Source organism: Nuphar pumila, chromosome 2 (genome assembly GCF_984573655.1).
Source record: "Nuphar pumila chromosome 2, dmNupPumi1.hap1.1, whole genome shotgun sequence".
NCBI lineage: Eukaryota > Viridiplantae > Streptophyta > Magnoliopsida > Nymphaeales > Nymphaeaceae > Nuphar > Nuphar pumila.
The window spans coordinates 125,166,290-125,182,780 of NC_143250.1; positions in this window are offsets into that span (position 1 = coordinate 125,166,290).

The following is a 16,491-nucleotide window of genomic DNA, read 5'->3' on the forward strand; positions in this document are numbered from 1 at the left end:
CTATAGGTTTTGTTTAGTGAGAACCGGCTTTTGGATTGCTGGAATCTAACCTGTATACAGGTTTTTTCGGCGATTCAAAATCAATGGCTATGAAGGTACCAATTTTTTCTGACTCAAAAAAAAATATTTTTTCATCAACAAAACATGACTGAAGAGTCGATTCCCACTAAATCGAGCATGCTAAACACATCTAATGGTTCAGATCTATCATAAAACACTTAAAACCTATGGGGTAAAACGAGAAATGGGGCCTAATATGCTCTCTCTCTCTCTAAATATATATATATATATATATATATATATATATATATATATATATATATATATATATATATATATATATATATATAGTAACTAGAACATGAGAACTAGAAATATGGGCATTTTCAACACTTTTTTTTGCAAATCTAACTATGTGGATGTGCTTGGCATGGGGAATTTGCTAGGAATAAACCATTGGATCATGTATTTTCGATGAAAAAATGTGATTTTTGAATGCTTAAATATTTATGAAGATTATGAGTCATTGATTTTAAAACCTTAAAAAAATTAAGTTAATTTATGCATCGAAATTGGATGATTCAAGATTGGGTTTTTATAAATCCAGGCATGTAGATCACATCCTTACAATTAGATTCAAGAGAAAAGAAGAAAATATCCATGAAAATAGCAGTTCGTACATTAGTTCTCATATTTTCGGTTCTCATATTATATATATATATATATATATATATATATATATATATATATATATATATATATATATATATATATATATATATATATATATATATATTTGTTACCTCTTGGGTGGGTAAAGAACCACCTAGTTGAAACTCATAGGGGAGGTCGTTTTGACCAAATTTGACCTCATGGATGTGTTCAACATGGTTAAAGTAGTAAGAATTGAACCTTGAATCATAGTTTTCAAAGCAAAAATATGTTTTTTTGATGTTTATTATTTATTTATGCATAGCTGACCCCTATATATGATCTGCATGTTTGGTTTAGTAGCATCTGGTCTTAGACCATGTCTTTCAAACATATATGTCAGATTTTCTTAGGGTGGAATAATCAATGACATACAATATCCCGAAATCTCAACCTTCAAAAAATATATATAAAAAATTGATGATTCAAAGGGTCGACTCCTATTATTTTGATCATACTAAACATATCCATGAGGTTAGATTTGGTTAAAACTACCTGCCCCTAGGAGTGTTAACAGGGCGAGTTTGGTTCATACCTAGGTGAAACTAGAACCAAGCCTGATTTGAAAGGATGATATTGGGTCTAATCGGATTCACCATAAGAGAAACCATACATAGATCCTACAAGGATTACATGAACCATACCCGGTAAAATAAATTTTTTTATCGATTTTACATTGAAAAATTGTAGATCTTAGTCGAAACTAAGGTCAGACCTGAGTTTGTATGAAAATTCACAAATCATACCTGGCTTCTTATATTAATCAAACCCTTTAGGTTCGATCCGATTTCTACTTGGTCCTTCTCATTTATTACCAAACCTTAACCCTATAGGGTTTGGTACGAGTTGCCTTGATTTTACAGGTCCTTTTTAGTGGCCAAGCCGAAGCTGCATTTTTTGTTGTGCAAACCAACAACTATTTTACAACGGTTGTTAAGGGTTCATCAGTATATTATGGATTAAAATTATAGTCAGACCTTACACAATGGTCTTTGAGTGTGACTGATGTCATACCAATCCTTGGCATGCTGCATTGGGGTTGTGTTGGCTCGAGCTAGGGCAATGCATAAGTTTTCCAAGAGCGAGGCAACAACCGGTACCATCTGTGCGCTGTAAGCAACAAGTAAGTTATTGCTTTAAGACACCCCATATTCTTGTGGTTCATCTACTATCTTGGCTAACGAACACTACAAGAAAAACCCTAATTAGCGACGACCATTTACGACAGAAAAAATCCATCACAAAATGCCAATGGATTAGCGAGAAAAAGGTATTCATCGCTAAAATATCAGTTATTTGTGATTTTAGTGACGAAAAGTATTCTGTTGATAATCTACTTGTTGCTTACAGCGATGAAATTTATTCTGTCACCATATTCATTGCAACTTACCGACGGATCAACGACAGAACTATTTTGTCGCTAAGTCATCGCCCATTAGCGACGGAGTAGTGATGAAATTTGGTCGTCGCTAATTCATCGGTAATTTTCTCGTAAATCCCTAATTTTTTCCCCTTTCTTTCTCTTTTCTGTTTCATCTATGCCACCTCCCGTTGCCCCCCGGCCCGACATCCGTCGTCCCTGGCCCAACTTCCGTCATCCCCGACCCGCCTTCCGTCCCCCCCCCCGGACCTCCTGTCCTCTCTCTCTCTCTCCGCTATATTTCTCGACTGCCACCGACATCCCCTGTCCGACGACCCCTCAGGTGGAGACCCCCCCCTCTCTTTGTTTGTCTTCTTCCTCTTCGCTACTCCAGTTTGGCAAGGGCCTCTGCCCTGTCGTTCGGGCTTTCTGGCAAGCGGGGGCCTTTGCCTCCTCTTGTCAGGCAGGGGCCTCGGCCCCTGCCACTCGTATCTTTCCAGTAGGCAGGGCGAGGCCCTGCCTCTTCCCGTCTGGCGAGGGCTTTGTCCCTGTCGTTCGAGCTTTCCAGTAGGCAGGGTGAGGCCCTGCCTCATATCGTCTGGTAGGGTCCTCCCCTGCCGCTCGGGTTTTTCGACAGGCAAGGGGCGAAGCCCCCTGCCTCTGTGTGCTTCTAACATGTAGGGGGGCTCTGCCCCCCGCCTCTTTGTTTATCTGCAGGCGGGGGCCTTTGCCTCCTCCCGTTAGGCAGGGGTCGAGGCCCCTGCCTCTCGGGTCTTTCTAGTAGGCAGGGCGAGGCCCTGCCTCTTCCCGTCTAGCGGGGGCTTCGGCCCTACCGTTCGGGATTTTTGGCATGTAAGGCGAGGACCTGCCTCCTACAGTCTGGCAGGGGCCTCGACCCCTGCTGCTTGGGTTTTTTGACAGGCAAGGGGCAAAGCCCCCTATCTCTATGTGTTTTTTACAGGCAAGGGGGTGCCTTTGTGATTTTCTGACAAGCAGGGGGTGCCTCTGTGATTTTCTAACAGGCAGGGGGGTGCCTCAATTTTTGTTTTGTTTTATTTTAATCTGTTTTGATTTCCTACTATAATTTTTAGCATTTAACTAAGTTTTTGGTGTGATTTTCAGTAGGTTTTACTATTTTTCAGTAAATATAAGGAGCTCTGAGCATTGTGCTTGTAAAGGATTTTCGGTGAAAAGTAATTCAAATCAGGTAAATACCCGAGGTGAGTAAGTGATGCAAGCGCATCACATGTTATTTAAATTATTGGATGCAACACTTTTTTGTTCACACACTCACTTAGTTGTGGATATCTAGGATTGCTTTGATAGAGTTTGGAGATCATGCTGAGCATGACTTTAATGTATGAGAATAGAAGTGTTCTTATTTTTGGAGTACGGATTCCATGCTAGTCATGGTAGTAGTTAGCAGGATATTGGAGTGTGTTTGTTGCAGGTACATGTTTGATATTGTTTTGATATGAATGATTTGAATGTATTGCAATGTTTGGTGTTTCTGTATCCATGCTTGCATGAAGTTATTTTTCATTTGATTATGCCTTCTATGTGAAATTGTATCATGAATTTTTTGTTCAAATGAATATATTTGTGTCATCATAGTATTATTAAGATTTTCTTTTAACTAGTGATGAAAATATCTGTAATATTTTAAGACAAAATGGCTGCAAACCGTGAATAGATATATTGTAGGATAGTTGATAATGAGGTGTCGCATGAATATATGGATGGTATTGACAATTTTATTGAATTCACAATGGCAAGTGTCAGTACAGTGGATCCTACCGGTCGAATCAGATGTCCCTGCACGATGTGTAAGAAGAATCGATTTGTAGAACCTCATGGCGTTAAACATCACCTATATAGGAAGGGTTTTGTTAGTGGTTATCAAAATTGGACGCTTCATGGTGAAGAATTTTGGAATAATTATGACGCAAGGGTGGATGTGGTACACGATAATCCATATGTGGACCTGATATTTGATGCGGCACAACCGAAAATAGGTTCTGCTTTGAGACATAGTGATGCACCAACTAAGGTAGAGGAAGAAGCAATAAATGATGTAACTAGTATATTTTATGACTTACTTAGAGATGCTGATGAACCATTGTGGAATGGTTGTGAGAGTCACACTATTCTGTCTACAGTTCTTCAACTATTGAATTTGAAGTGTGAGTTTAATTTGAGTCAATCATATTTTGACTGTCTGTACTCTATTGTGAAGAATATGTTGCCCAAAGATGAGAAATTGCCACAAAATCTCTATCGTGTGAAGGTTATGGTCAATGCTCTAGGTATGGGGTATAAAAAAAGAGATGCTTGTCTCAATCACTGCATGTTGTATTTTAAAAATCAAGAAAAAAGCAGATCATGTTAATCATGTGGACATCCTCTGTTCAAGCCAAAGACAAAAGAAAATGGTAGCATAAGGTTAAAAGAAGTGTCGTATAAGTCACTTTGCTACTTTCCTCTCACCCCTATAATACAACGTCTTTATATGTCTTCGAGGACAACTAAACAAATGATATGGCATGCAAATAAAGTTCAACATAATGAAGACAAGATTACACATCATGTTGATGCAGAAGCTTGGAGGCACTTTGATCCTACTCATCAGAACTTTGCTTTGGAAGTGAGAAATGTTAGGTTAGGTTTATGTACAGATGGATTTAATCTATTTGGGGATAGATCAACCCCATACTCGTATTAGTCAGTATTTATCACCCCATACAACCTTCCTCTAAACTTGTGTATGAAGCGTCAAAATATTTTCTTGTCTCTATTGATCTCTGGTCCGACGTCTCCCGACCAAAATCTTGATGTATATTTGAGGCCATTGATTGATGAACTAAAAATATTTTGGGATGACAGTGTTCTGACATACGATGCCCACAAAAAACAAAACTTCAATATGAAAGCTGTTGTTCTATGGACAATCAATGACTTCCCTGCATATGGTATGTTATCTGGTTGGAGCACACTTGGGAGGTTAGCATGTACGTACTGCATGAAGGATACAAAATTGTTTAGATTGACGCGTGGAAGGAAGCCATGCTGGTTTGATTGTCACCGTCGATTTCTACCCAGCGATCATCCATTCCGACGATAAAAGAATGTGTTTTGAGCATGTATAACTGAAATAGAAGGTCCACCAACAAGGTTGTCTGGCATAGAGATTTTAAGAAGATTGTGATACTTTCTATGTGAACTAAAAGATGCATGTAGGGCAACAACCTTTATTGGATTTGGGAAGGATCACAATTTGATAAAAAAATCTATATTTTGGGAACTACCATATTGGCCAACCTTATTGATACGACATAATTTAGATGTCATGCATATGGAGAAAAATGTGTTCGATAATGCATTCAATACAGTAATGAACGTGAAAGAGAAAATAAAGGATAATCTAAAGACACGTATGAATTTAAAAGTGGTATGTAAAAGATCAGAATTGGAACTCAAAGAGTACAATGGCAAAGTACTGAAACCAAAGGCAATGTATGTACTTGGTACAAATCAAGTAAAGCTGGTATGTCAATGGTTGAGACAATTGAGATTTCCAAACGGCTACGTTTCTAACATTGCTCGGGCTGTGAAGATAGACGATGGACAATTATATGGGTTGAAGAACCATGATTGTCATGTCATTATGCAACAGTTGATACCCCTAACATTTTATGATATATTAGACAAACCTATATAGGGGGTACTGTCCGAGTTGAGTAAAATTTTTAAAACATTGTGTGCAACTGAAGTTATAGTATCTGAGGTAAAGAATCTAGAGGAATCTATCGCAACTACTATTTGTCAGCTGAAGAAGATATTTCTACCAGCATTTTTTGATGTTATGAAACACGTGGTCATACATTTGCCATATGAACTTAGGGTTGGTGCACCTGTGCAATATCGGTGGATATACCCATTTGAAAGGTATATATTTATTTAAATTTTTCTTTTCAATACTATTGAGAAATTTATTGTAATCCGAGATGTATATTGTTGACAGATGCATGTTTGACCTAAAAAAAATGTTCGGAATAAAGCAAGAGTAGAGGGCTCTATTTGTGGGGCGTACACCTTGGAAGAGATTTCAAATTCACCATTGTTTCATGTGGTATGATTTTTTAGAATTTTTACTAATTTTCTGATTTTTTTTTATTTTTTTTTAAAATTACTAAAAATTTATGATACATTTACAATACGATACAATGTTACTTTGGGCCTGACTGATACATGTTACAATATGATTTGTGTGTTTTGAATATGCATTGTGAACATGTTTGAAAACCATGTCTGTGTTGCATGTGCACTAAAATTTTGCAAGTTGAAATAAATCACTTTTGAGATGTGCTGGTGGTCAGATGTGAAGCACTGCGAGCTATGTAGCCCGAGAGCAAGTGTTGCTCCAACTACTTATTTTATTCATGCATTGCAAAATTTATTTCTAGAATTTTTTTGTTTTTCAAATTTAATTACATTGTTAGATTGTGAGGATGAGAGCCCAAAATTTGTTGGTTTTGCATGTTGGTTTGCAAAGCGGTTTTTGTGTAAAGAACTTGAAATTTATTCAAAAAAGTAAAAGAGACCAAACAGTGTAATTAATCTATTTCTTGATGTGCCTTCCATAGTGTAGAATCTTGGATGGCGGTCATAGGGTTCGTGAGGATACTAAAACTCCATGTGTGATTGTGCCCCTAAACCCGATATGGTGGTTCACCTTCCAGCTACGGTTTTAAGAAGATTCAGCCACTTTGCCTGGGAATGGTGTTTTTTACACAGCTGTAGTTTTGGTATACCAAAAAAGTGGCATTAGTGGATGTTGATTTTTTTGATGTCCCGACATTAGATGTTGATTTCTAATGTTTTGATGGATGGTATTGATTCCTAATATTGATCGATGAACAAGTGTAGAACCCAGTAATAAAATACAAATTGTATGTTAAGTTACAACCGAGAACCTAACTTGGACTTTGGGAATTTATGCCCGTTTTACTTTTTTGTATTTTACTAAAACTCTTGCATATTTAACAAAACTCTTGAAAGATCGAGAGCAAGATGCAGTACAAATATATATCCTTTTCAATTGCTCAACAATCGACCCATACATTGAGTAAGTATAGTTAATACGTAACATTAAATTTTATATGTGTGTACATGGTTCAGTAAAATACGTTTATGTTAAGTGTAGACGATTTGATCTGGAGTTACAAAGAAAACTTTCATAACTCACTGATGCAAAAGTACAAAAAGAATGTGAAAATAAATTTGTGGCATGGTTGAAAGAGTTGGTAAGGACGATTATATACATTTTTTCTTTTATACAACAATAAGATACTTGTCATGATCATAGTCCTTGTTTGTGCTTGTAGGTTCACCATGGTGATGTTAAAGATCAAGGAATATGTGATTTACAGAATGGTCCATTTAAAGTTGTGCAGTGTTACAATGGGTACATCGTAAATGGTTATTGTTTCCATACAAAAGACTACGGTGTCAACAAGTCAGCGATGAATAGTGGTGTGTGCATCAAGAGTAGCAACTATGGTGAAAATGAACATGACTACTACGGTGTTATAGAAGAAATAATGGAGTTGACTTACTTAGGCACAAATAACATGTTAACTTTATTCAAGTGTCAATGGTTTGATCCCACAACAACTAGAGTCGGCAAAGTCTCAGGAATTGTGGAGGTGAATTGTAAGTCAATGTTTAGAATATATGAACCATTCATATTAGCTTCACAAGCTCAACAAGTGTACTATACATCATATCCGACTACAAAAAAGTCAGATAGAAATGAATGGTGGGCAGTTTGTAAGGTGAAGTCTAAACTATACCCCGAGTATGATCAGTTATAGGAAGACAAGATTAATGAAAAGGATGAATACTATCAATCAGATGATATGTATGACTTCTCTTATGATCACGATGCCACACATGGTATGCATGTCATATCTTTATTGGCTGATGGCACATGCATGAAAGAATGTGATCCAAATGATATACGAAGTGGATAGACGCTAAATGAAGAATAAGAAGATGATGATGAAGAGGCGGAGGATGAGGAAGACTATGAAAGTCAGACAAGTGATGATGAGTCATTCACGAGCTAGTGAAATACAACTTGTAATACAATTTGATCTGAATGATGTAAATGATTAGAATGATTTGAATGTATTGAAATGTATTGTATTCATTTGAATATATTGAAATGTGTTGCAATGTTTGAATGTCTTGCATGAAGTTTTTTTCAATTTGATATGAATGATCTGAATGATTAGAATGATTTAAATGTATTGTAATGTTTGAATGTCTTGCATGAAGGTTTTTTCAATCTGATCTAAATGATTAGAATGATTTGAATGTATTGAAATGTATTACAATGTTTGAATGTCTTGCATGGAGTTTTTTTCAATTTGATATGAATGATTAGAATAATTAGAATGATTTGAATGTATTGAAATGTATTGTATTGATTTGAATATATTAAAATGTATTGCAATGTTTGAATGTCTTGCATAAAGTTTTTTTTCAATTTGATATGAATGATTAGAATGATTTGAATATATTGAAATGTATTGCAATGTTTGAATGTCTTGCATGAAGTTTTTTTCAATTTGATCTGAATGATTAGAATGATTTGAATATATTGAAATGTATTGTATGAAGGTTTTTTCAATTTGATCTGAATGATTAGAATGATTTGAATATATTGAAATATATTGTATTCATTTGATTATATTGAAATGTGTTACAATGTTTGAATGTCTTGCATGATTTTTTTTTCAATTTGATATAAATGATCTGAATGATTAGAATGATTTGAATATATGGAAATGTATTGTATTGATTTGAATATATTGAAATGTGTTGCAATGTTTGAATGTCTTGCATGAAGTTTTTTTCAATTTGATATGAATGATTTGAATGATTAGAATGATTTGAATGTATGAAAATGTATTGCAATGTTTGAATGTCTTGCATGAAGTTTTTTTCAATTTGATATAAATGATCTCAATGATTAGAATGATTTGAATATATTGAAATATATTACAATGTTTGAATGTTTTGCATGAAAGTTTTTTCAATTTGATCTAAATGATTAGAATGATATGAATGTACTGAAATGTATTGTATTGATTTGAATATATTGAAATGTGTTGCAATGTTTGAATGTCTTGCATAAAGTTTTTTTCAATTTGATATGAATAATCTGAATGATTTGAATGTATGAAAATGTATTGCAATGTTTGAATGTCTTGCATGAAGTTTTTTTCAATTTGATATGAATGATCTGAATGATTAGAATGATTTGAATATATTGAAATATATTACAATGTTTGAATGTCTTGCATGAAGGTTTTTTCAATTTGATCTAAATGATTAGAATGATATGAATGTATTGAAATATATTATATTGATTTGAATATATTGAAATATGTTGCAATGTTTGAATGTCTTGCATGAAGTTTTTTTTTATTTCATATGAATGATCTGAATGATTAGAATGATTTGAATGTATGAAAATATATTGTATTGATTTAAATATATTGAAATGTGTTGCAATGTTTGAATGTCTTGCATGAAGTTTTTTTCAATTTCATATGAATGATTTGAATGTATTGAAATGTATTGTATTGATTTGAATATATTGAAATGTGTTACAATTATTGAATGTCTTGCATGGATGTTTTTTCAATTTGTTTTGAATAATTAGAATGATTTGAATATATTAAAATATAAGGCAATGTTTAAATATATTGCCAGTATATTTTAATTTGTTAGAATATGGTTCATGGAGGACACAGTCATCGAGCACCCAATGGTAACCAGTCTGAGCCTTCATCTTCACGGGCTCCTTCGTTAGGTATATCATTTAAATAATTATATATTTGATTAGTTGAAATTTACATTATATGAATTTCTAACTCATTATTCTGTAGGTGTTGTTTTGCCTACACATGACCCACATACGCCGGATGCAAGGTCTTCTCCGTGTGACCCACGATAAGTAATTCAAACAGTGTATATCGATGGTCGACCGTAAGTATTTCATTGTCACTTGTTCAATATTTAACTTATAAAAAATGTATATTGACGGTCGATTATTAATGTGTATCTTTTCATGTGCAGTGCGAGGCTTGAGCAGTAAAAAGTAATACGAGAAATTAGAAAGTCATTACTGCATCATCTTCCAGGACCGGTAGCGCAATGGAAAGAGTATCCGAGAGAGGTGTTGGACAACTTAATTTCTTCATTCATGATATGCTATCATTTATCATAACAAACAATGTTTTATTGAAATATGTGCTAACATTCTAAAAGTATTTATAAGCCTTCCATCGCTTCGCGAGTGCAAACGAGGAGAAGGGCACGAGGGTAGTGTGGCAGAAGGTGGTTGTCAATCGATTTGCCGACATGTTGTATAATATGAAGTCTGCAACAAAAAAATCAGCTGGTGGGATAGATGATCCACTGCAGTGGAAGGGCCATGGGCCGACTACTGTCAGGAGAGATTATTGGGAGGGCATGTGCGACAAGTGGGAGAGCAATGATTTTCGAAACCGCTCAGCAAAAGTTACACAAAACTGATCAGCGATGCTCGATGCACATCTACATACAAGTGGATCTAGGACTTTTGGGAGCCATCAGAAGAAAATGGTAAGTCATCAATATATATATTATCAATTTTGTGAGTATTTCTGCATACTTATTAATCAATTTTTTATATCATGTCACATTGTATGAAGCAGAAAAAGGAAGCATTGTGTCTTACAAGGATGTATTTGTTGAAACACATAAACGTAAGAGCACGAGAGATTTTGTATCAGAGAAGGCAAGAGTGACAACGATATGTATTTATTGTATTAATAAACATTATAATATATAAGTTACTTTGAATTATTTTATCATAAACATTGTAATTCTTAATTATTAATTCATATTCTAATTATTATTTTGTAGGAATCATACGAGCAGCAAATGATACATCTATATGGCGATGACTCTATTCAACATCCGTCTTGTGATCCTGTAGCATGGGTGACTGCTACAGGTGAACCCAAAAAGGGTCGTGTGTTCAGGTTTGGGAGTAATATGAACACCACATCAGTCGTTGCCTCCTATAGCTCGAGCTCACAGAGTTCTTTCGCCAGCATCAACTCTCAACGTCCTATTGACCCTGTTGTGTCTTGGGATGATGTTTATCATCGTCTTGAGGACAAAATGCAACACTTTTTAAATAAAGTCATTCCCAACCTTATCCGTAATGAGTTGTGCAACTTTTTTTAGGACAATAGAACTTCATCTTCATTCAACATGAGCTCAGATACCCGTCAGGTATGCATGATTGAGTTGCTTTAAATTTTTTCTTATAATTTTGTTAATGTCCTTCAGTTTATTACTAGTCTATTTGTCATTCATCCATTTACTTTGTTGTATTAGATTAGATGGATTGCATATAATTTATATCATTATGTTTTGTTTATAAATACTAACATTTTGGGTCTCTTTTGTAGGATGATGGAAATGATCAACGTAGAGGAACTGATGGAGGCATGGAGAAATGGGCTGATCGAGAAAATGAAGAGGATGATGCCAAAAATCTTGGCGAGGATTAGATTTTTTTGTTTAATTTGTTTGACAAACTTGTAACTAATTATAACTTCGCAGAGACTATACTTGGTAGTTAAAGTTTGCTTAACTTAGCATTTCTGTTTAATTTGTATGCATTTTTTATTTATACTATTTTTTTATAAGCAGAATATATGAATTATACGAGAAATGTTTCTCGATTTTCAAAATATTTTAAAAAAAATATTTAAATTTTTTATAACAAATTAGTGACGGATAATATCCGTCGCTGCTCCATCGCCAATTTGAGGTAGTCATTAGTTTAGGGCAGAATTTAAGCCATCGCTAATTAGCGATGGATATTCATCCACCGATGAATGCTAGCGACAGAAATAACGACAGTTTAAATTCCGTCGCTTAACCAAATCAGTCATCGTTTAACGATGAATTTGTGACATACATGATCCATCGTTAAGTCGTCGCGACATAGCGACAGATTGACGTCAGATAAATTTCGTCACAATTTAGCGACTAGGGTTATGCGACAAATGATATTCGTCGCTAGCCCGTCGCAAAAGTTGTTGTAAACATATACAGCGACAGATAGCATCCGTCGCCATTACGCATTTTTCTTGTAGTGGAACTTGGAAGTAGAGTGCGTTGTCCACCCTCAATAACTGTGTTGTTAGCAGCCGACTGAGGTCTTATTTCCACATTCATCCATGACATGTTTGTTGCATGCTTATCAACAGTTGCTTCTGTTTGGCCCCATTTGCATAGAAAAAATCTTCCTCATTCAGTCCTTGAATGGACTCACACTCATTGCACTCGAGGGGGGGGGGGGGGGGGGGTCTGCCTCTACACGACCAGTTGGCTCAATTGGATGGTCAACTTCCTTGGGTTGCACTAGTTGAAGGCAGTGTTGGAGCTTGCACTCGAACTCATTCCACAATGACATCAGATTTGACTCGGCATCCTCCAGGATTTTTAGCTTTGTAGTCTTCTGGGAAAACCAAGTACACATCTGCACCCATTGAAGTTTCCATCTAACCTCCAGCAGAATCTCTAATTCAACTGTGCTTGAAGCAACTCAAGGGCCTTTTGAGTGCATTCATTTGCTCTTCTACGGAGCTTCGTTAAGAGCTTATTGACTGCAACACATGGTTTAGAGTTCAACAAACCCAGCCAGCATAACAAGTCGCTTAACTACTCCAAGAGACAATGAAGGTATGGGGTCTCCATTAGAGGAGGTAGTGGCTAGCTAACAGGTAAGTCTTGGTTCTGAAACTTGTAACAAAAGCTTCTAGATAGGTAGTGGGTTTGAAATTTTTAATTTTCTTCTCTTATTAAGAAACAAATTTGGATTTTGGATATGTATTAGGACACCAAGGGAAGAGTCTCCAAAAAATTGGCTATCCCTAATTCTTTATATTTTTGGGACTAGAAATTTGTTAAGTTGGAATAGAGGAACACACTTAGAATTCAATTCAAAACAGTATAGAAAAACATAGTTTTTTGAAAAAATTTATTTATCCAAGAATATTTTTCAGAAAAATCTGAAATTTGGTAACTGTAATCATATACAACTAATCATCTTCATAAAATCATGTCCAAACTCCTTGTATTCTCAACATTATGAATTTTTGAAGCTCGATTTGCTTCAGGAACTATGTAATGGGGTTCACATAACATGTACCCAAGAAAAAATTAGAACAACCAATGTCTGCATCCAAAAATCGTGAAATTTTAGGATCAGGTAGATGACACCATATTATAACCACAATTCAAATTTCAGGATTTAATTCTTGCAAGTTAGGGCAATCCGATTTTTCAAAGTGGGAGCGGGTTTAAGTTATAGTCTATGAGAGGGTTTTGGCCAATTTTTAGAGAAATTTTTTATCTCACAATCTAGGGGTCAAAAAATCGTGAAATTTTTACAGGAGCTAGGGAACATGTCTGAGTTCATACATACCAAAAACCAAAAGGTAACCTCCTTGTGGATTGGAGGAAGTGATTAGATGCCAACTGTAACATGATCTGATCTTGATCAGGCTGTTCAGGATTCGAGAATGGTGTGGGCCCTTGCTGTCACATAAGTCAACATCAGATTTGCTTCCAAGCACGTAGATCTAGTCATTCTTGATCCCGCAGAAAAGCCTCACTCTTATATCACTGTTAGAGGTCGGCACTTGAGTGTGTCGATCTCTACGAAACAAGGCTGATACAACAGGCGCCGAGGGAGGTCAACGACAGTGAGGAGGGAGATCGGCATTCCCTCCTATGCCGGCATCTTGCGAACATGAAAGAAAGTAGGAGGGAGAAACATGTTCACTCAGAGTTGGGATTTTTTAACAAGAACGGAGAAAAAAGAGAAAACTCAATAATCTTTATTAATTGAAATCAAGGTACAAAACAACTATAACTCTCTCTATATATATATAATACACAATAGGGGGAAATCAATCCAACAAAAAGGGTGTCCCCCCAATCGTTCCAGGCTGAGACTCTTAGGATGAACTGGCTTCGGATCTTGTGGATCCTAGATCCTCTTAGGGCGGATATGGGATGGTCCCTAACAACTACCTAACTCATTTAATCTCTCTCTCTCTCTCTCATATAACACTCACACTCCTAAAAATAAGTTTTAGTGGTAGTCGTACATGCTGCTAAAAGTTTTAGGAGGGTAGACACACATGACACATGCATGCATTCACCTAATTACAAGTAGGCAGGTATGCCAAATTCTCTCTCTCTCTCTCTCTCTCTCTCTATATATATATATATATATATATATATGCACAACTCTTAGGTGCACAACTATAGTGGCATGAGCCTGGTCGTCCATCACTGGGTGTGATGGGCGGCACACAAAAAAACTCACAAAAATGTTGTTTTTGCGAGTTTTAAGCTTTAACAGTGCTTTTAAGTGTCACTATTCAGGCCTAGGGAATGTGCACCTTTTAAAAAAAGATGTTTAGCGATGCTCTAAAGCGCCGTTAAAGGCCCCAACGAAACTTTTTGCCTTTTTTTGGATAGTGGTCGTCCATCACGCCCCGTGATGGATGGCTGCAATCATTCTTTTGGTAACTGCAAACCCTTAGGTGTGCAACTATAGGGAGTGATGGATGGCCACAAAAAAAAAAATCAAAAAAAGAAAAAAAAAACACACTATTTGCACAATTTTGCCCCCTTTAGCAACGGTTTTTGACAGCGCTAAGGTCCTAGTTTTTGTTGGGACCTTTAGCAGCAGTAAAAAACTATTGTAAAAGGTTCCAACTAAAATTGGGACCTTTAGTGGCCGTCAAAAACCACACTTAAAATGCTAAAACATGCAAATAGTGCATTTTAGCATTTTTTGTATTGGTTGTCCATCAAGCTCTTCGATAGATGGTCAACGCAATTGTGCACGTAGCTGCACACCTATCAGTTTTTCTATCTATCTATCTATATGTATATATATACATATGTATATATATATATACATATATATATAAGAAAGGGATATCATCAAACAAAAGTCTGATCGCGGTGCGATGCCGCACATTTTTTTTTTTTGCATTTTCAAACTTTTAACTGTGGTTTTGAACCACAGCTAAAAGTCATGTTTTGTGCAAATCTTTTTGCACCGTTGATCGTGTGTGCAATCAACAACACAAAATAATCCGATTTTGATTCAGATATTGTTGGTGTATGACGATAGACCCTACTCTCTCTCTCTCTCTCTCTCTATATATATATATATATATATATATATATATATATTAATGCTAAGGTGCTCCGGAGCACCTACTCCTACTTACTAGAAATCATAATTGTAGGTTGTATCTTCTCAATCAGACCTTATAGATGTACTCAACATAGTTTATTTGATAGGAATCATGCTTTGGAACATGTTTTTAGACATAAAAATAAATTTTTTTAAGTCATGAAATTTTGATACATTGTGAGCCATTAATTTTTGAAGGTCTTAAAAGTCCTACATGTATGCTACAATCACATGATCCAAAACATGTTTTCTACTAAAATGATGATTATAGATCATATCTATAGGGTCTTCTAAAAAAACGTTCAAATTTTTTTAAAATCTAAAGCTTTTATCAGGGAGCACCCTATCATTACTAATATATATATATATATATATATATAGTAAACGTAAAAGTGATTTTGTTTAACCCTTAAACATAACACTATCTTTTGTTTCAACTAATTGATTGCGGCTTACTTTAAGTTAAATGTTTTTATATTTGATTAGCTACTATATATATATATATATATATATATATATATATATATATATATATATATATATATATAAAAGAGTAATCTGTAGGTTCAAGACTATTTATCTAACCGTTCTAAACTCCTTTACAAAATATACCAGAGTGTGTTTTTGCTTAATCTAAACCCACAGATGTGATCTTCATCCTTTATTTAGTAGAAAACATAAATTAGTTTAAATATTTATCATATTTATATGTATTTTTAACTCAACAAAAAATTAAGAAATTAGATGTGCTGGGAAGTGCCGATAAAGCCTATAAAGCGAGCTTTTCCATTGCAGGGCACGATGGACGGCAAAAAATACGAAAAGAAACGTTGAGAAGCGAGTTTTTTTTCGTTGAAAAGGAATTAGGCAGTTTATGATCATTACTAAAGGTTTCAGTTCTGCTGGGACCTTTATAAGCGGCACTCAAAAAGTGTCGATAAAGCCTACAAAGGACGTGCCCATCTTTATTTTATAAAAAAATTTAGCAGCGGTTTCGTGCCGCTAAAGTTCACATCGGAACTGGGACCTTTAGTGGCCCTAAAAAAGTGCGCTAAAGCCATTTTCA